At 43.0% G+C, this 22,884-nt stretch overlaps 1 protein-coding gene across 2 annotated transcripts in view; it reads left to right on the top strand.

The window, feature by feature from the left end:
• The first annotated feature begins 9,333 nt into the window (after positions 1 to 9,333).
• LOC309698898 (hippocalcin-like protein 1) overlaps positions 9,334 to 22,884 on the top strand; it is a 53,116-nt gene continuing 39,565 nt past the window's right edge. Inside the window, exon 1 of one of the 2 annotated variants that reach the window (XM_082521647.1) lies at positions 9,334 to 9,421. The gene's annotated coding sequence lies outside the window, so the exon portion shown is untranslated. The remainder of the gene's footprint in view (positions 9,422 to 22,884) is intronic. The other variant, XM_082521648.1, reaches the window with a different exon arrangement.

The raw sequence follows: 22,884 nt of genomic DNA, 5'->3' as shown, positions 1-22,884 counted from the left end.
ATTTCTCTAATAGACAAGCACTGCATGCCTTGCTTGCCCTGATGGAGCACTACTGCTTTGAATGCACTTGGCTACACCCGCCCATTAAGCTTAATTTGAAAACCATGCTGGGGGCAGAAAATTGTAATTCCACTCTTGCCATCTTCCACTTGCATCTCATTCTGCACTTGATTTAGCCAACCCTGCTGTGATTTCTTCTCTTCCTCTTCATTTATATGCCTGTGTGTGATGTCTATGCCATGATGTTCATCTATTAATGATTCCCTTTAATCAGACACACAACTTTTGATTTGCAAACAGTCTCCACCCCATGTTTACAGGCCTCCCTGAATCAATTTTTGCCCGCTCTTTGAAAAGTGGGTAAATTGACTGTGATGTTGTAAATGCATTGTGAAGTGGTTCATTTAACTGTACTGTACATAGGCTTCATCAGCAGAAGTGATTGTGATTGGAGCAGAGAGCACCCAGTGGCCACGTCAACAGCTTATGTGTTGTCTAAATGACTAAGGTCTAATGAGACACGATCATGGCACACTACAGCAAATGATTAAAGAGCTGGCCATCTTTGTAACCCCTTTCCTGATGTCCCTCTTCAGAAATCCATTATGGTCCAGGCTATCATGGGAAAATTGCTTACGTGCTTCTGTAAGGAATGTGTCATTTTAGATTTTTCTGTTGAGGAAATGCTGGTTGCACAGGCCAGATGTCCCTTCAATGAGCAGCCAAACTTAGTCCAGAGAGACCACTGGCTGTGAGTCATCTCCAGCCTTTGGAGTTAATAAAAAAACCTCCCCAAAGCTTGCTAAAGCTCTGTGAGGTGTGACAAAGTACGGCTGATGTCTGGCTCAGATGGTAAACATCAGATTGTGTGTGTGTGCATGTGTGTGTGTGTGTGTGTGGGGGGGGGGGGGGGGGGGGGTGCAAGAGCGAAAGAGTGATAGAGCTGCTTCCCAGCTTATCCAATCATGAGCTTCCATCCTTGACTTTCCAAAATCTGAGTCACACCTGAAGCCTCTTACTTTCCAATGTATGTGAGTTTGTGTGCGCCTCCTGTTTAAGTAATAATGATTACTTCAGTTAAAAAATAAAAATTACAAAAAATATTTTTTATTTTATTTATTCATTAGTTTTTTGGAAAGAGACCAAATCACTGATTGAACTAGTGGATAAATCAACTTAACATTTTTCATGGCATTGTAAATGGCAACTCTTTTATAATTAGATTTATCGAGATTAACAAGCAAAGACCAAGGATACTACTACTACTTCTACTAATGATGAAACAATAATAATAATAATAAAAAAATAATAATAATAATAATAGAAATGCACTATATGACAACCAGCCCATTTACCATGGATGGGATGAAAAGATGAAAATAACAGTTTTGTAAACGATGATAATCTTACCTCAGTTTAATATTTTCACACATTCATATTTTCTCATCATGTCATGAAGAGTAAACGCACAGGTTGTTATGGTGCACCCATTTGTACAAGCACTTTTTTCTACGTAAGTGCTGTCTATCTAGCATTCACACACATTCATACTCTGATGGATGCATCAGAGAGCAACTTGGGGTCAGTATCTTGCCCAAGGATATTTGGTACTGGAGCAGACAGTGATTGAACCACCAAACTGATTAGTAGATGACCTGTTCTACCTCCTGAACTACAGCCAGTGTAAAAGACAGTAATTCTCCTGACATCAATCAAAATCTATTTACATGTAAAAACAAAAAAAAAGAGGGGGGGGCGTTAATTGTCTCCAAAACATAAGCTAGGGTTGGGAGATTGGGCTAGGGGTTGTAGTCTTCACCAGCGATCCAGGTGATTCTCATCCTGCTTTGGGCTGAGATTTGGTTTTGTTTTAGCCACATGCAAATCTTCAGAAACAAAAAGATGTTGCATTTTAAATGTAACTCCATATATTTTTCCTCAAAAGCCTTTCCAAAAATCAGTAGAAAAAGTTCAATGTGGGTCTCAAATAGGGCTGCCACAAACGATTATTTTGATAGTCGACTAGTTACCGATTATTTTTGAGATTAGTCGACTAGTCAGATCATCATCCATTGAATGTAAAACAACAGCTTATTGTACCAGCAGCATCTGCTCTTATATATCTATCATAGCTTACAGCTTTAAGTGTTTAAGGTATGTGCTAACTAAAAATAACGACAAGATGATAGTTTATTAAAGTTTAATGAAATTTGCAGATTGTTTCGGTGAAGTTTAATAAACTCCTTGCTATCTAAAATATAACGGGACACCGGAGTATATTCTCGAGCATCTCACACTTCTGATAATCAGTTGTCTGCTTGACGTTTATTCAGCTGTGTAAAAACTATAACTTTAATCTCAACCAAACCAGTTTACTCAGGAACAAATAAAATACTAAAAAAAAAAAGCCAAACAATAACATTTGTAAGTTATCTAAGTGACTCATATATCATGTTTAACCTGAGTAGCAAAAGACGGCACTGGGTTTGAAAACAATTTGCCTGGAGTCCGGTGCTCTCACGAGCTCTAGTGAGCCTTGAACCCCAGCTAGCTATCGAGCTAGTGGGTAACAGACGTCTCCGAAAACGTCGGAGCGCTTTTGAAAATATGTGGTGTCTTGATAAACTGAGCAGATATTTGAGGTTTACACAGCTACATTCTCGCCTGAAAATATGTTAAACGTTTATTTTGTGACCCAAAAAGAATAATAAGAGTAATATTAGAACTAACTAGCTGCCACCATTGTTGACTGTCACTGCCCGATCCGTACCGGAAACCCAATCGGTACCCCGCATGCGCGAAAGGTGTCTACTTCCGGTCGAAGCATTTTACGATAGTTACAGGTCAGAGTATCTGTTAAGATGTTAAGAATAACAAGTATCTCTTAAAATGTTTCCAATAATGAAACATTTCAATATAATGTAGACATAAACGAAAAATAAAAAGATAGTGACGGATCAGGACTCCCCGATCCTTACTGCTCATGTGCAAAGTCGGACCGTACAAATCGTGGCTGTGTCCCAATTCAGGGTCTGCACGCTTGAAGTACGCATTTCAAGTGCGGTTAAGTCACCGCCATGCGTCGACGGCTGTCCCAATTCGAAGTGTGCTTCAAATGCATACTCCAAATGTGCCGTCGATTTCCCCAAATATCAAGCGTGGTCCGTATATATATATATATATATATATATATATATATATATATATATATATATAAAACACCCAGCACGCCCCTGCGGGCGGTTTATCCTTCAAGCTCGGGTCCTCTACCAGAGGCCTGGGAGCTTGAGGGTCCTGCGCAGTATCTTAGCTGTTCCCAGGACTGCGCTCTTCTGGACAGAGATCTCCGATGTTATTCCCGGGATCTGCTGGAGCCACTCGCCTAGCTTGGGAGTCACCGCACCTAGTGCTCCGATTACCACGGGGACCACCGTTACCTTCACCCTCCACATCCTCTCGAGCTCTTCTCTGAGCCCGACGCATTTGTCGGCTGCATTCGGAGCAGTCTACGAATTTGGACAGCCTTCGGCGCGTCGCTATGACATAATCGGTCTACAAATGCAGCCTCAGGAGGATGCAGCCCATAAATTTGGACACGACCATTGACAACTGTTCTGGGCCGCACTATGGCTGTGTCCCAATTCAGGGTCTGCACGCTTGAAGTACGCGCACTACGCGTACTATGTACCGTGCGTACTATAAGTACGAGAAATGCGGAAGTGAGAGGCTTGTGAAATGGGATGGTATACGCTTCGTCGCGCTGTTCAGGTTGCCTAGCAACCATGATAATAATCGCGAGACACGTTACATACAGCTTTGTTTGACAGAAATGAAGGAGAAAAATGTTTTGTTGGTCACTCATTTTTGTCATGACATCACTGTGATTAGTTGAGTATCTGAGACTGAGACCACGGGACTGTAAAACATGGATCGTTGAGTGCGAGAGGAGCTGACCTGAAAAATAGGATCATGGCCAAGCTTGAAACCTGGATCCCCCGTAGCCGGTTACCAAGATTACGTGAAGTACCCTCAGAAGGTCTGCTAGATGATGTTAATGCAGCACTACGGGCAATACCTACAACCACGATTACCGACACTAACAAGCTGATCTACAATACGGCAGCAGTGATCAGTGAGATGCTTGGCTACAAGTTGAACAGCCACAAGGGGCAGTACCCTCCATGGAGAAGGAGGCTAGAGGGCAAGATCAAAGTAGCACGGAGGGAGGTTAGCCAACTAACGGAGTTGCAGAAAGGTGCGACAAATAAGGTGCCTAAGAAATACAGCAAGCTGTCCATACCTGAGGCCTTGGAAACTGCCAAGCAAAGACTCACAGCCTTGGCCAGCCGCTTGAGGAGGTACACCAGAGAGAAGCAAAGGTGTACTCTCAGTGGCAAGGGAACAATAAGAGAACAGCACCACCAAGGCTGGAGACGGAGCAATACTGGAAGAGCATATGGGAGAAGGATGCAACCCATAACGGCAATGCTCAGTGGCTAGTGAATCTGAGGGCAGACCACAGCGACCTCCCTGAACAGGGTCCAGTAACCATCACAGTGGCAGATATCCAAGAAAGGGTCTCCAGTATGAAGAGTTGGACAGCACCAGGGCCCGACATGGTTCACGCCTACTGGCTGAAGAAGCTGACTGCACTCCACGAGCGTCTGGCAGAACAAATGAACCAGCTGCTAGTTAACGAAAGACACCCGGAATGGCTAACTGAAGGCCGGACGGTCCTGATCCCCAAGGACCCCAAGAAGGGACCGGTCCCCTCCAACTACCGACCAATAACCTGCCTCAGTACTACATGGAAGCTCCTGTCAGGCATCATATCGGCTAAGATGAACAGGCACATGGGTCAATACATGAGCGGGACACAGAAAGGAATTGGCAAGAATACCAGAGGTGCAAAACACCAGCTACTGGTAGACAGAACAATCAGCCGAGACTGCAAGACCAGACTGACCAACCTGTGCACTGCCTGGATTGATTACAAGAAGGCCTATGACTCAATGTCCCACAGCTGGATACTGGAATGCCTAGAATTGTACAAGATCAATGGGACCCTAAGAGCCTTCATCAGGAACTCAATGGGGATGTGGCGTACAACACTAGAGGCCAACTCCAAGCCCATAGCACAAGTTACCATCAAGTGCGGGATCTACCAAGGAGATGCTCTGTCCCCACTGCTGTTCTGCATAGGCCTGAACCCCCTCAGTGAGATCGTTAACAAGACTGGCTACGGATACCGACTACGGAACGGAGCAGTTGTCAGCCACCTCCTGTACATGGATGACATCAAGCTGTATGCCAAGAGTGAACGAGACATCGATTCACTGATCCACACTACCAGGCTATACAGCAATGACATTGGAATGTCGTTCGGACTGGAGAAGTGTAGTCGGATGGTAACAAAGAGAGGGAAGGTAGTCAGAACTGAGGGGATTGAACTACCAGAAGGCAACATTGCAGACATAGAGGACAGTTACAAGTACCTGGGGATCCCGCAGGCAAATGGGAACCATGAAGAGGCCGCTAGAAAGGCTGCAACCACCAAGTACCTGCAGAGGGTCAGGCAAGTCCTGAGGAGTCAGCTGAATGGTAAGAACAAGATCCGGGCCATCAACACGTACGCCCTGCCCGTGATCAGGTTATATGCTGGGGTAATAGGCTGGCCAAAGGAGGAGATAGAAGCCACTGACATAAAGACAAGAAAGCTCCTTACCATGCATGGAGGGTTTCACCCCAAGTCCAGCACCCTGAGGCTGTACGCTAAGCGGAAGGAAGGGGGCTGGGGACTGATGAGTGTCAGCACCACAGTCCAGGATGAGACAAGAAACATCCAAGAATACATTGGGAAGATGGCCCCAACTGACCGAGTGCTCAGTGAATACCTCAGGCAGCAGAAACCCAAGAAAGAGGAGGGAGACGAGGAACCATCATGGAAGGACAGGCCCCTGCACGGTATGTACCACCGGCAGATAGAGGAGGTGGCTGATATCCAGAAATCCTACCAGTGGCTGGACAAAGCTGGACTGAAAGACAGCACAGAGGCACTAATCATGGCAGCACAAGAACAAGCTCTGAGTACAAGATCCATAGAGGCTGGGGTCTATCACACCAGGCAAGACCCCAGGTGCAGGCTGTGTAAAGATGCCCCAGAGACAATCCAGCACATAACAGCAGGGTGCAAGATGCTAGCAGGCAAGGCATACATGGAACGCCATAACCAAGTGGCCGGCATAGTGTACAGGAACATCTGTGCCGAGTATAACCTAGAAGTCCCGAGGTCAAAATGGGAGATGCCCCCAAGGGTGGTGGAGAATGACCGAGCTAAGATCCTGTGGGACTTCCAGATACAGACGGACAAAATGGTGGTGGCTAACCAACCGGACATAGTGGTGGTAGACAAACAGAAGAAGACGGCCGTAGTGATCGATGTAGCGGTTCCGAATGACAGCAATATCAGGAAGAAGGAACACGAGAAGCTGGAGAAATACCAAGGGCTCAGAGAAGAGCTCGAGAGGATGTGGAGGGTGAAGGTAACGGTGGTCCCCGTGGTAATCGGAGCACTAGGTGCGGTGACTCCCAAGCTAGGCGAGTGGCTCCAGCAGATCCCGGGAATAACATCGGAGATCTCTGTCCAGAAGAGCGCAGTCCTGGGAACAGCTAAGATACTGCGCAGGACCCTCAAGCTCCCAGGCCTCTGGTAGAGGACCCGAGCTTGAAGGATAAACCGCCCGCAGGGGTGCGCTGGGTGTTTACATATATATATATATATATATATATATATATATATATATATATATATATATATATATATATATATATATATATATATATATATATATATATGTGTGTGTGTGTGTACACATATACACACATATACATATATCACTGACTTTCAGCTTGTTGTGTTTGTGGATATGTGGCTGACTTTAATTATTAAACATTCACACATAAATAAGTGACGTCATATTCAGTACTTTTGACAGTTCACTCTTCGGCCGCTCCATCTTATTAGGGAAATTGCTGTATACTGATGCTGTATACACACACTGTTGGGCCTCTCTTCCGTCCTCAAGAGTTTGTAGCAGCAGCCTTCTATTGGGAGCAGTTGCTACTTCTACACACACAGAAGTTCCAGTTGTGGTATACCTTTTAACTTCTATTTGTAGCTTTTAAATGAAGTGTGTCATGTTGTAAATATTGATCAGCAGGAACTAGCACTTGGGCAAAATCAGTTTACCGGTATTAAAACTATGGTAAGTATTTTTTTTTATATCCACTTGGACACTTGTTAATGATACTGTATTTTTGAAAACTAAAATAAAATCCACAATTTTTGTGTCATTCAATTCTGTTCAATCTCACACTGTCTTTTGCATCACAGACTGAAATTAAAGCCATTTTTTAAACTCAGAGTGCAAGTGGAGTATATGTCCCAGAGCTAATTCTATTATTTGAAATAATAAAAATGTTTATCATAGTAAAAACTAGGTTTTGTTAACTTTATCAATTTACGGTCAAATCTTGTGTTTTCATTACAGCTGCCATATTATTATGAGATAGTCACCTCTTCTTGTATGATCTGAAATTTACTGTATTAGTGTTGTTCCTACATCATCATAATAGTTAGCTAATGCCTTTAAAAACTAACACCAGCAAACCAACATGAATTACTTAAACCCACATAGCAAACAGGACTGACCCAGATCCGGCATCAGCTGCCACTTCTGACTGACTGGTGTCATGGCAGGGTGTCTGTCAACCAGATGTGGGCCAGGTCTGGCAATGATGACACTATTTATGTTCCTTTTCCTGTTTTATTTAGAAGACCCAAATGGCATGTTGCAATACTATACTGCTATGGTAGCCAATGTTTTAAATGCAGGTTTGAAAGGTTTGTGAGTGTACACTTTATCCAAAACCTAGTGAGGGTTTACTCATGTTTACCACTGGGTGGCTGTAACTCGGGAGGTAGAGCAGGTCACCTACTGATCGGAAGGTTAGTGGGTAGTAGTAAGCACTCAGTTTAGAGAAAGTGTGTGATTGGGTGAATGTGGCGTGTTGTATAGAGCACTTTGAGTAATCCGGGAGCGTAGAAAAGCGCTATATAAGAATCAGTCCACTCACTGTCTGAACAGAGTTTCCTCATGTCACTTTTGCGCTATTATGTTCCAGCACATGTTGTTATTACATGGCTTGATTAAGGTACACATTAGGCTGACATCTGGGGCCAGAGCTAAAACTTATCTGAGCCAGCACAGGACCAGCAGTTTGTCTGCAACTGGCCTTTTGCTGGCCCATGTGTTGGCCACCTCTGGTAAACCAGATCTGGGCCACCAAAGGGCCGTCATTCTTTGTGGTATGTGGGCCATGTGTATGCACGTTGTGTGGGCCAGATCCAGGCCATACCAATTTTGCTATGTGGGAATTGAATAACAGCAAAGCTAACTTGAGGCCATATTCATTATACTGTATAAATTAATAAAGGACAATTGAAACGCTTATCCCCCCACCCCACAGAACAGTGGTATTTATAAAGAAATACATTTTTGTATTTTTCACCCCACATTGCAAAGCCATAACACCACAACATCGTGATTGGTCAGTTGCAATGATGATTTTGGACCAACATTATTCTGAAAATGCAGAAACAACACTTACACAATCACTCCTCTCCATATGCATTTTTTTCCCCTGAGAGATGAGGCCACCCCAATGTACAAACAGCTGAACGCTCCTGACCCCTGTGCAGTCCTCATCGCAAGTCACTTGGAATAAAAATGTTGTGCATGAAATATTATTAAGCACACAGCGTGGTGCGGCATCAGCCGGTGATGAGATCCACACATCCAGCTATTTTACTGCCAAAGACAAAGAGAGCGAGAGACGGGAGAGAGAGGGGAGAGGGGGAGAGAGAGAGAGAGAGAGAGAGAGAGAGGGGAGGGTTGTGCGCAGCGTTGGTGCCAATGGGCGCAGGGCTATCTAATTAAACCCCTACCACGTAATCCCAGCTACACCATCCCCCCGTTTAAATCCACTCCGCCGGCGCATACCACTTAAACACATTGCCCTCCCCTGCCGTCCTGTCCAGCCCAGGCTCCTGGAGGAGAGAAAGCTGCCACCACAGCAGCAGCACCATCACTGATGCCTGTCGCCTGCACGGTATCATGGTTTGAAGGGTTCGGCTGCTGTAGCCAGGGGCCACTAAGTCAGTCACTCAGCCTGCGCGTGTGTGGATGTGTGTGAGCGTGCACTGACAAGCGGCAGTAAGAGCACGCGACCGGTCCAGCGACGCTGTTCAGCCAGGAGCTCCGGAGAAAGTCGCACAAGAGCGAGCCGAGACGAGCATCTCTCTCTGTCCTGCAGCAGGGATACCCTCCTCACCGGCACCGACACTGCCTCGCCTATTCGGGTAAGAGGAGCGGGTCGACGTTATTGCTTCAGTTTAGCTTGCTTTTATGCCTAATGTATTCTAGGGCTAATATTCAGTTTCTGGAAAGCGGCGCAGACGCTTTTGTTTACTCGCGGAAACTGTTCGTCTTCCGGCTGCGCGGTGCTGATAAACCGCGTGAACAGACCAGTCGAGCTGAAGATATTCCCGCCTGTAGTATGTGTGTGTTTTTGACTGTTTGTGTCGTTCTCCGGACATTTCTTTAAAATAAAAGGAGGAGAAAAAAACAAGGCTGTTTTTGTACAGCCAATAGGATGAAAGGAGTGTAGGTCTGCCATTTTTATGAATGATCTTCACGCGGGGCAAAAGGATGGAGGCGCGTGGCACTTCTCTGGAACTTCCCTCCCTGCTCTCAGGTCTCAGGTTTGGGCTGCACTGAAGCCTCCGGAAGAAGAGGCAACATCTTTGCCTGCTGGCTTATTTCTAGCCTGATAGTAAATGCGTTACTAGTTAACCACTGAGTGCAAAGCATTTCCGTTCAGAGGAGCCTACGTTAATCACGCTCTTTAATTGCATGATGCATTTTTGCCTAATGTGGAGTTTATAGAAATTTTAAACTAACATCTTTGTTTCTTTTGTACCAGCTGTGTATGCCTGCTTATCAAATAAGATACCAACAAAGACTAGCCCAACATTTCAGGTTGTGATGTCTTTTTTTCTCTGTGAGTGAGGTTAGTTCACTGTTCACGGTTGTTAACACTTTTCCTGGGCATCCACTGTGATTATTACATATCAATACTGGACTGAGAACTGGGTGGGGTGTGCACAAGAGGGAACCAAGAAACAATGAGTGGGAAACACAAACTTTATCAAATATAAATATAAACTACTAGAAAATTGACAAGTTGGCAAGTTGTCATTGTGAAGAGACCTGCCTGCATAAATATGTATTATGAAGCATGTATGCCCTGTAACGATATGCCAGGGACATTAAAGCACAACATCCAACTCAGGGGCTAACAAAAAGCAGTAAATATGTTGGTAGAATTAAAGAAGAAAGTCATTTCGATTTAAGCACACTTTTGCAATGTGAAGGAGTGAATCAAACCAGTGTGAGGCACATGTTGAAGGAATATTGTAATGGTTTGCATCTCGAATTAGCAATAAAGAACACATCATTGTTAGAGATGGGCATGTCAAGTAAAATATATATTCAATATTCACTGGGAACTGTTCTTCCACTCACGCTCTAAGCCAGTGGTCCCCAACGTTTTTTGTTCCATGCACTGGTTTATGTCCAACAATATTTTCACAGACCGGCCTTTAAGGTGTCTGTATAAATACAACAAAATAAAACCAGTACCAGTACCAAAAAAAGAAGATTTATTCATAACACACGGGAAGAGACCCAGGGAAACTGAGTTAATGATAAAAATGATTTAAAAAAAATAACGCTAAAAACTGATAAAAATCCTGAAAACCATGACTTTCACACGTGAGCCTCAACTCTCAACAACTTACGGACCAGTACTGGTCTGTGGCCCGGGGGTTGGGGACCGCTGCTCTAAACAACTCAGGAATGACTGTTCTGGCTGATGTGTAATGTGCTAGCTTAATGGTGCAACATAACGATAAACTGGACTTCCTCTAAGTTCTGAACGCGTTCCGAAAAATATGTTTTGCTGGCTGTCGTTGTCTCTGATTGTGTTTGTTATTACCTGTTTGTACAGCAGCACCAACTATGACTGTGACAGACACTTTGCCAGTGGAATAGCTGGTAGTTAGTGGGTCATTTTTATAATTTTTGTTGTTTTGTTTAGCTTTAATGGTAAATGGTCTGTATTTGTATAGCTTTACTAAGGACCCCAAAGCGCTTTACACATTCAGTCATCCACCCATTCACACACTGGTGATGGCAAGTTACATTGTAGCCACAGCTGCCCTGGGGCGCACTGACAGAGGCGAGGCTGCCGGACACTGACGCCACCGGGCCCTCTGACCACCACCAATAGGTAACGGGTGAAGTGTCTTGCCCAAGGACACAACGACCAAGACTGTCCAAGCCGGGGCTCAAACCGGCAACCTTCCGATTACAAGACGAACTCCCAACTCTTGAGCCACGATCGCCCTAAACTGCATATTACATTACCACACTTGTTTGGCATTAGTAGTACACTGCATTCAACCACCCAGCAGTAAAATCAAGGAAGATATGTTGACAAGACAAAGGACAGTCATCTTAATGACTGTTTGAGTATTAGAAAATCGTGACTAACCCCAAATGTTACATTAGTTAACATTAAATAATATTATTTACAGTGATGCATTAAAGGAAGACAGTGGAACCTTTTTTTTCCAACATAATTTGGACTTATGGTACTTTTAACATAACATATCATTTTTGAAAGGGCAACCCCCCCCCCCCCCCCAAGGATGGGGCTGTGACACCCCAGACTCCCTGCTTTAGGTGCACCCCTGTTTAGGACCTCTGCTCTGCTTTTTCCTGGAGATAGCACACCAGCTTCGCTGATAGCACGACACATTGTCTCTGTCTTTTCTTTCCTAAATGCCACACAGCTATTGCTCGCCTTCTGTATAATCCTTTCAGATTTACCATCAGGCTTGGCACAGGGCGCAGACAAGCGAAATCTGTGCAGGCAGTCAGGAATACTCAAAGGAGCCGCATGATTGGCAGCTCATGGTGGGGGAGTGGGGGTGAAAGCCTTTGTGGTCATTCTCTAGCTGTCATTTAGGGCAGCTAATGACGAAGAGAATGATGAGAGAGACCATTTTAACATGGCCATTTTCAGCCCGACCCCAGGTTAATGGGAATGTGGAGGCACGGCCCCAACAAATTGATCCGTGTTTGGGGCTTGTGTTGTAAGGGAACCTGCTGAATTCTGTCTGAAGTGAGCAGAATTGTGCTGCTCATGTTTTTGGTGGGTAGAGGCAGCATTTAGCCTGCATCTGCTTGTCTAGTTGTTACATAAGAAGATAAATGTGCGCTGGAGCACTACTCTCTCAGTCACTTGGACTCATAAGCACCCCCGCCTGCACACACACTTCTAACTCGTGCTTGTATATACACATGAAAAGAGGTTTTAACCCTGAAGCACCTTGCAAAAGATCGATGTCGCAGTCAACGTGTATATCAATGAGGCAAGTGAGTTGCAGAGTTGAGGAAATGGCCTCATTAGTATCTCTTACTGTCTTTGGTGGTTTTTTCACGCATTGCTTCTGTGTGAATAATGCATCCCTTTCTATGTTCTACACTGCAGGCTCTCACATTATGGGAAACAATGTAGCCTTGCTCATTTATGTGACCCTGCTCTCACATAATGCCGCCAGAAATTCTTGACAAGATAGATGCAGCCTCAAAGTCACTTTCAATTAAGGTTACATGTGAAGGCAGGTCAGCAGGGACATTCAGACTCAGCATCTTGGAGATCTTTCTTGAAGAGACACAAGGAAATCCTGTGAATCTGTGGCGGCGACAGCTCAGGAGGTAGAGCAGGTCATCTGCATGGTTCGATACATCCAAAGTATACTCGGGTAGGATACTGAACTTTATGTTGCATTTCCGATGCAATCCTTGGAGTGTGAATGTGTGTAAAAACAAAGTGCTTGTATTAATAAGGGTGATTGAGGCGTGCTGTTTAAAATGCTTTGAGTGCTCAAGTAGGAAAGTGCTATGTAAGAACCAGTCCATTTATCATGTGACTGAGGCCGGGGAAACGTACATGTCCAAAACAGCTCCAGGCTTAAAGTTGGGTTAACTACCCCGCCCCTGCAAAAGTGTGCTGTTTGTACATCTTCCAGTAACCTGATAGATTCGAAAGGTCAGAGGATTTTTATTTATTTTTCTCTGAGGAGAACTCCAAGGCCTTTCCGGGAAAAAAAAAACAATACAAAACAAAACAGTCATTATGCGAAAAGAGAAGAGAGACTTCAAATGAGTGTAAAATGGATCTGTGGTCTGTAGCATAACACAGTAATGGGTGGAAATGGAAATCGTTCAGTTTATCTTTTACAAGAGTGATATTACATTTAATTAGCAAAATGTGAGCAGTCACTTTCCCATGAACCATCATAACTGGATTTTAATGATGCTGTTAGGTACTAATGTACACAAGACTTTCTTCGTTTAAATGATTCATGGCCCTTTGAATTTCTCTTATAAGCAACTTAAATAACCTTTATAGTCAAACTGTGATTTTTCTAAATAAAATTTGAACAGGATTTTGTTGATTCGGTGACACATTGACTCAATTCATTCTGCGAAAGCAACATGATCACCTACTGTACCTAAACCACATAACTAACAAAAACAAGACATTATTAATGCCCCAATAAGTTGGATCATCTTCGTAACGTTGGTACGCGATTGCTGTCATTTTTGTTTCATAACAATTTTGTATCAATAATACTATAAACCTTTATTGCTTCGATAGAGCCATGCCTCATGTAAGTTAATGACTCAACGTGTTGGCAGGGTTTCTCCATGATTTGCATGTTTCAAATTTTGGTAAATGGACTTGTAATAGAAAGTGATTTACTACTTACTCATTGTGAACACTTTAAGTATTTTCTATTACAAGCATCATTTACCCAGTTACAAACATTGATGACAGTTTCTTTTCTATGCCTAAATGCCTTGTCTAACATTCGGGCACACACTCTCATGGATGTATTGGGGGAAACTTGGGGTTCAGTATCTTGTCTGAGGATACGTCAACATGCAGAATGAAGCAGCACGGAGTCGAGCTACCGACCTCCCGATTTGCTCTACCTTCTGTACCACAGTAGAAAATGTGGTATTCGTGGGACCACACTGCTTAAAGTGTTAAAAAGACAAAAATCTTAATTTATTTAGATGGAACCTCAAAACTGTAGCAACTGACTGTGCTGATAGTAATAATGCTAACTAACAGAAATAGTTTGATAGTAATTTCTTCATGCATGCTCAATCATCCAGGTAAGTAAATCCTCAAAAGTTGATTCTGTTCATCAGATGAACAGAATCAACTTTTTTATAGCGTAAACTATAAATAGTAAATGTGTATACATTTCGCTTCAGAGATATCAACTGAAGTTGAAATGATTCCAAGCTGTACTCTCATGTAATACCACTTTGAATCACAAGGTGGCACAGCAAATCATTTTACACTCACCACCCAGTTGGTGAGTGGTTGGTGGAGGGTGGTCGCTGTTGCCAACTGATTGCAAAGAAGAGGCTGCACCAAAATCCTCTGTGTGGTTGCTTTGGTCGCTAGCAGATTGCTGTTGCCACCAATGGTTGGTGCCCAGACTAATAACAAGGAGATTTTTGGTGCTGCACCGTATTCCTTTTTGCGACCAGTTTCACACTAGTGTTTGCCAGCAGCCCCTCTTTATGCCTGTGTACAATGGGCTTTAACAATTGATTTTACAGCAGCTTCCACAAACTTTCCAACTGGTTTTGGAATATGCATTTTTCCCTTGCAACTTGTGGTTGCCATATCATCACTGACTGGTCTGTGAGCCTGTCTGACCGGGGTTTTAACATGGCCTGATTTCCAACATGAGGCATAATATTGTTAAGCTTATGTTAGCTCAGATGGACATAGATCCTGTTTCTGTCACACTTACTTGTTTCTGAAGTTGAAAGAGCACAGATGACACAGCTTCCTAAAAACAAGCTTAGAAATATTAGATTAGTTAGAAGTCATCCATCAAGATAGAAATAGATGTAAATGTTTGAAGCCGACTTAAAAGAAAAAACCAACAGTTATTTAAGTTCAGCATAATCTGGAAGAATCGAAGCTAGTTCATAAAAAGAACCGTTAAAATCATGCCGCAAAGGCATAGTTTGGTGTGACAGGTACGACGAGCTGCAAAAAAGATTAGATCCTACATTTCCCACAGGGCAAGAGACTAATGTCCACTTTCACCAAGCCCAACTCTCCTTCAAATAACACAAGAAAAATTCAATGAATCCTGTTCTAAAGGTGCTCTGGTGACATCAGTGTGACATTCCAGGGTTACAAACCTACAGAAGGTATTCAACTATAACTGCTTTTTTAGACTCAGTAGCATTTTTTGATTACACTTCACACATGTGTAAAACGAGTGGAGTGCTCCTTAAAAAGACACAAAACTACGTCAAACTTCACACATAGCTTGAGGGTCGTGAATGCTTACATGATCATTATGGGATGAGTGGGAATCAGCAACTCAGACAGAGATGTTTTCATGGTCATCTCTGTGTGTGGATGTGTTTTCACGTGATCTGTTCGGGAGTGGGATGTAACCCACAAGGGTTAACGCAATGTCCATGCATCCCATGTGCGCCGCCGGCCACATAATCTGCTCTGATCCTAGTTGGGAGGGGCGTCTTCTGACTGTCAGACATCCAGTCTGATAATGACTGCGATAAGGCCGAGAGAGCAGCTGCTCTGCTGGAGGTGGATGGTTTAAAGCAAAATGCTAAAATCCAAAGATTTTACCTATCAGTCCGAGGTGAACCTCCATTTACTCTGTGGGCTTATTAGAGCATCGGTCCTGGGTAAATTAGCACAGTAGTGCTTTGCATTTTATGAGCATCTTTTGAATCAAGCGAATGAGACATGAAGCTTAATCAAGACTATTGTTCAGGCTCCTTATTGTAAGATCTAGCTACTCTGTCTCAAATCTCTGTCTGAAATCAAAAGGAAACAATCTGAGTTCTGGATTTGACAGAAGTGTTTTGTGACGCTTCTTTTTGTCCTCTAATAAAAGGACCGAAAATAAGTGAAGAAGGAAAGAGCAGGGAGTTAAAACAATAAAGTAGCTAGTGAAAAACAATAAAACAGATCACAGGAAAGCAAGAAGACTCTGAGTGGAGGTTTTATTTATGAAATGACTGTAATTCTGCTTGTTTGCCTCTTGATCTCTCCTTGCCTCTCCTCTTGCCATTAGGAGGCTGAAAGGGCAGCCAATTACTCCCTGAGCTCGGTGTGCAGTTTGGCTAATGAAGCCAGGGGAGGAAAAAAATGTGTGAGAGCAGGTTCTTTAGCATAAAAGGGCCACAAGCTCTCAACTGATAAGGCGTGGTGGGGAACACACAAACATGCACACGCGCTTCAGATCATATCTCAGTGCAGCTTTATCTTCCATGTCTCTCCCAGACCACAAAAATATTTCACTTTAGTGTCTTTAGAGCGATTTCTCTCTTCATCTCTTCCGTTCAATCAAATCTCTTCCTGTCCATCCACAAAAGTACCTCTCTGTCTGTCTCTTTGTCGATTCCAAAAGGCTCCCTAAGAAGCGAAAAGTAGTTTAATTAGTCCCTTCACTCCAAGAAGCTGTACAGTAGGAGAGAAAACAAAAATATCTTCTGTTCTCAGGGCGCTCCCCTGACTCTTCGCTCCTCCGGGCCTTCTCTCTCAATTTAGATGCCTCCCTTCCACCTGAACATAATGCAAGGAATTTTATGGAAGAATAACCACCAGCTGTGTCTCCACCTCAGTCTCATAAATATAAACAAAGTGGTGGTTGTTGTCGCGTCTGTGTTTTCTTATTTATTTATTATTATATATGTCACTCTAATTGTATTGAACATGGAGATAAAATGTTCCCGGTGACAAATTCAGCCCGTGCCTTGGAACAGTCAGTTAAGCGTCGCTCTCCACCAGTAGCCTTCTTGCAGGGCTCCCGCGACAGTAACAGAGAGCCAATCAGAAATAAGAAAATCGATCTGGGATCGGCCGGTTTGTATGCATTTACAAGCAGCCGTAACAACTGCAGACTCATTTCTCCGGCTGCTGGTGCAATCACACAGCAACCTCCTTCTGTCGAACTGTGAGCAAAAGAGCAGCATTATTCTGTGGAGTCTGCTCGGTTACTGTAAATGCGCTTCCTGTCTTTCAGGCCGTGGCATGGTGCTCTTATAATGTGAACAGCTTTTTTCCCCCCTGTTCCCTCATTTGACACAGTCACTTGTATGTTTCTGGAGACTCTTTTTCTTTTGTCTCCTTTGCAGCTGGGAATATGACTTTTTGCATACTGACTGATCACACTAATGAGCACGTATTGATGCTGCTGCTGCTTCAGAGCTGTTGGTTTGAATTACCACTAATCAATGGCATCGTATGAGGAAGGGATCATACAGGTCTGTGGACTCCCTGCGAGTAACTACCTACTGCAACGCTCCCCTGAGTACTACATACCTTAAGGGGCTTTCCTTTTCTGTTTGCCTTCCTACCACCAATAGGAGGGCTAGTGTGACATATTAGTTGGCATAGCAACAGCTAGAATGGTGTCGATGGTAGTAGCCTGCAAAAGGAACTGTCAGAAGGTGGTGGTAGTGCTCCTGAAAAGTGTTTACCAGCCCCCATTAAACAAACAAGAAGGAAAACATGTTACTAAGTTCCAGGTGTGGCAGGTGTGGCGTGGTGACGTTAGAAGCTACTGAACGAGCAGGAGAAGCTTGGAAAACCAAAGACTAATTAGAAAGAACTTAAAATGAAACGTGAGAGAGTGTAACTGCGTAAAGTTAGCCTGTTAGCAGTTAGCAGGGTGGTGGGAGATCTAGTCGAGTAATTGCCAGGATATCATTTTGTATTTTTTCCCAACTTTCCCATCTGTACTGATTAATCTTTTGGCTCACTGTGGTGAGGGATAGCATCTAGTAAAACACAGGAATTCAGATCCACCTCAGCTGTTTTTACTTACTTTATTATCTAATTTCAGATTCAGCACATTGTTTCACTTTATGTGAATACCCAGTCAGAGGAAATGCTAATGAAGCTTTAACAAATTGAAAAAAAATATTTCTCAGGTAGCTAAGGTCCAAATCCCACTATAATGCCACTGTTATATATTTTTTTTCTTATCTGGCAGTTCTCTGTGTCACAGTATTAAAGGCATTCTTACATCCAGACAAATCAGTCTACAGTTACATCACTCAAACGGTCCTCCACAGAGCTGGAGAGTATCTGTCTTGAAATAAAAGGCAAGAAAAAAATCCACAGATGGGGTTCCAAGATCTTTGATAGTTTATTATTCCTTCAGTGTCAATACACAAAAAGGAATACTTTCATTAAAGGTCATAAGATCTCTGAAAAGATTCCTCTGATCCTAAAATACCTATTGATTTGGGCCAGGGCTGAACTGGTGCCATGCAAAATGGTTTACATTACAAACATTATTCTTTTCAGTCATTGATTTCCTTTTCTAATTTGTAGCTATTCTCATGGAGTCAAACATCATTCTGTGACTTCATGATGATAATTGCTGAATCTTTGCAGCACAGTGGCAAAATGCTTTTTCTGACTAAAAGATTATAGCATTATCTTATAGCATAACACTTATACTGTGAAATTTACCCCATAATCATTCTGTAAATAATAAACCACTCCCTAAACTCGCTAGTTTCTGAATGAATGCCGCATAAAAATAATGCTAACTGTAATATCTTCCTTTGTTTCTTCCACCATGAGAAACATGATCGGCTAATTCTCCTTCAAATTACCCTTGACTCTGGGGTTGGCTTAGAGCTGGAGTTGGTCCCTGAGTGCCACACACAGCTGCCCACTGCTCTTAATACTTGGTTTGGTTAAATGCACATATAGAAAGATTTCCCCATAATAGGATAACCTTATTTAATTTAATATGAATGCTACCTAAACATACTCAATCCTAAACTTAGTTGTGGATTTAATGCCGTTGCTTTCAGCTGTGGTGCTTCTGCTGCATCACTTAACTGATGTCACATGTTACATCAGTGTTTTATGTCCCTGCCTCTGAATTCATATTCAAAGCTGCTAACTTCACATCTCTGTAAAATTGATCCATGGATTTTAATTTTAACTACTTGACTTATTCGAAATTACATTTGATTTATTTTACTGACGTTAAGGCTCTGGGACTACCTTTAGTCTTAATAATGCTACAGATCCAACCGCTGGTGTAAAACTGCCAAATCAAAGATGGAGAGCTAGCTGCTGTGGTGTCACCACAGCAAAAGACCACCCAAAAGCATTTTTATGCTACCATGTTACCTATGAATACGAGATAAGTTAATCTGTTCACCCTAAGTGCCTCAATAGCTCAACTTTGGAACATGAAACAGTTTCACGATGCAATGGTTTATACATTAAACTAAACTACTCATGATGCAGTTAAGAAGAAAACTATGCGCCCTTGCAAACTGCTCCTCAGATGGTTTGGTGATGTATTTATTTTTTTGCCTTGACATACTAAAGAATAAACCAAAATAACCTACTTAATTAAAGGGCAAGGGGGTAGTCCCACTTAAATAGACTAGCTGTAGCTTTAGGATCTGAAAAGCAAAGGTAGTGTTGAAGAGCATTAAACCTGTAGACTTTCTAATAGCCAATAGAAGGTTTTTTTCTGGTTTGAAAAGGAAGTCTGATTCTATAGACACCTATGGGAAAATGGCACGTCTGCTGTCTTGCCCTGAGACCTCAGTAAAATGTTTCCCAACACATTTACTGTCTCTGTCTTTAGTTACATTTTATTGAATACAACACAATGTTTGTTTTATGAATTTTGGTCCCCATTAGAGGATAAGTAGGGTGGGCCCATAGTTATTCTCATATGAGCATGCAGTGTCACGTCCACTCTTCAGTTTCCACTATCGTCAAGATGTTGATAGTGGAAATTTTCTGCCCAGGGCTTCACAACAGAGCTTCACTGACCACCAGTTGCCATCTTTTATATACAGTCTGTGCCTAAAACACTTACACTCCAAGTTGAGGTTTTCTGTTATGGACTGAATTTGTTTTTCAGAAGCAAGTTAGATCTTTGCTGTAGCTCAGAACAAAACTGTACCTTGTTCTTGTAAGTCAGATATTGGGTTGAAATAAGCTGTTTTCTTGTGAAGCCTTTTGAATTTTTTTTCAAATGCATTTTTCCCAAAGGATCCCGCCTTGAATTTAAATGCTGAGTACATTAAACATGCACTGTTTACAGTAAACAAGAAAAACAAGAAGCAGAGCTCATTTCATTTTTTTTTTTTGCCTCAATTTATACCCTGGTGCAGTAAGGAATCTCTCTTCCAGTGGTTGCATTATAAAAACGAGTAACCCGAGCAGCGGCTAAGCAGCACGAATTCTTTGCTCGGTGTCGATGGACTGATGTGTGAGCTTCACAGCCTGCAGGAGACAAAGGAGTAGGTAGAGTGTCAGAACAAGAGAGTCTACAAGCAAGAGACATGAAGTTGCCTGAATGCGTGAGCGTGCCCTGCACTTCAATACACTGCAAGTCACAGCACTGCATTGTGGGATATCTTCATCATGCAGCTATCGGCGAGACGCGATCGTTTCTGAAGGGGAAATTCTTGCTGAGCTGGCTCTCTCCCTTCACGGCAAAGGCTGAGGGTGGGCTGGACTTTTATTTAATGCTTCCTCTGTTTTCATGGCTGGTTCAGTGAATCTGAAAGTGAGACATCTATAATGTGGGAAGGTGTGGAGTGTGTTTTTTAGCTGTCCCTGTGTCTCCTGTCCCAGGCTTAATCCATCTCTCTGCATATGCAGCACTGCATTTAAGAAAGGATCTACATACATTCCTCACTCTTGAATTGTTTAATGTGGCTTTACTTGTCTTTTTATCTTAAGCAGACCAGGGCAAGCAAACCGGCTGCACATTCAGGGACGCGTCATCAGCTACATTCAATCAAACATCGCTGTGACAAGAGAGAAGTCACAGTGAAATAGGCAAGGCTGAGCAGGAGGTAGATTATGGTTGTGAGAACACAAAGTGGGGGTTAAATCCTCTTTATGTAAGTATGTTTGAGGGCAATGTTCTTTGCTTCATTTTAATATGGTGACTTAAGGGCAGGATCTCTCCCTCTTCTGCAACAGGGATACTCATCGGAGCTGGAATCAGTGTAATCACCAAGTGTAACACAGGGAATTTGAATTTGAGGATCTTCTTAGGACAACTCTGTGTTATGTACAGATAATAGGATTATTCTGAATAGCAGCCAAAGACATGCAATGACGAGTAAATATTACATGTTCTTTCTTTAATGACAAGAAAGTTTTAAGAAGTAATATTGTCAAAGCATTGGAACAACATTAGTCTAAATTATTTGGACAGTGCAAAATGGAAGTGATATGAATAAAAATGAATGTCTTTACTCGACATACTGTCACATAATGTGTGAAATGAAGCAATATGGCACCTACAGTTCTCCTACACATGCTCTGCAAACAGAAACACTGCCAGGTTATATATATTTTAAGTTCCATTCAGTACATTCTGCTTTGTGAGTCACACATTTCAAAAGGATGTGTGATCTCCATATGATGGCTGATGCGAGGTGGAATTCATCCAAGAAGTATTGGGGGGGGGGGGGGGGGGGGGGGGGGTTGCTGGTGATTTTCTTGGACAATTAGCAAATGTCACAGAGAACATGCAACGTCGCCACGAGAGATGTGGTAGAGGAAGAATGAAGGGAACCAGATATGGGGGAAATGAAGTGGAAAGCTAAACAGAGAGCGAGAGAGAGGGGACAAAAAAGCGAAAGGGTCGCAACCTTGTCGTCAGTGTTTGTGCCAGCTAGCAGCTGGAAAAGACTGATGCTCCTGCCTCTCCCATCTGCCTTTCACACCCCGCCCCGCCAACCATCAGCTCCACATGACCAAAGCTTCTCGTTTCTCTTCTCATGTAACTGTGACTTTTTCTGTTTTCTATCACCCGCCTTAAGATCAATCTTAATTTCACTGATGAATAACTTTTGTCTAAGTTTCCCACACGACTTTTTTTCTAACGATAACGAGGCGATAACTAGGGATGGGTATCGAAAACCGGTTCTTGTTGAGAACTGGTTCCCACTGTTTCAATTCCTTGGAATCGTTTGCCACTTTTAAAAACGTCTTTTACCCAGTAGGAAACACGGCGCCTGAGCGGCACAAACGCTCAAAAGTTTGGTTACACTTTATGAGAAAGGATGACAACAGGGCAACGTGCAATACTTGCAAAGTAGAGATTTCATCAAAGGGAGGAAACACTACGAATATGCAAAAGCATTTGCTCAAAAAACACGCGATTGCTTTCAACAAATGTCATGTTTTTGATCTGCTCCGGACTAGCGAAGCTCAACCCAGCAGCAGCGGTAGCGTTTCCACGTCCTCTCCCGTTAATACTGCAGGTAACTAATCAATTAGCATTGCATATTATGTTAGCGCGATTTACCTTATTACAAAACCTGCTATTACTGTGCGTTGCATTTAGATAACCATGATGAGAGAGACAGAGTCTGGCTGGCTCAGATGCTGGCAGTTCTCGCTGCAGTCTACCGGTAGCGTCTCCTTTCAGGCCAGGATAGACGAATGTCACCCAGCAGTGTCTAAGTTTGTGGTCAAAGGCTTGCACCCATTTGCCACAGCAGATGCCCCCGATTTCACTTTGGTAAGTGAATGTGTTTAATTGTAGGCAGGGACATTACTGGATATTCTTGTGTAATTGCTACAGAATAATTTATGTTAAACTTTGTTATT

This window comes from Aulonocara stuartgranti, assembly GCF_965226115.1.
Source record: "Aulonocara stuartgranti genome assembly, chromosome: 22".
In the NCBI taxonomy this organism is placed as follows: Eukaryota; Metazoa; Chordata; class Actinopteri; order Cichliformes; family Cichlidae; genus Aulonocara; species Aulonocara stuartgranti.
This window is presented reverse-complemented; position numbering and strand designations above follow the sequence as displayed.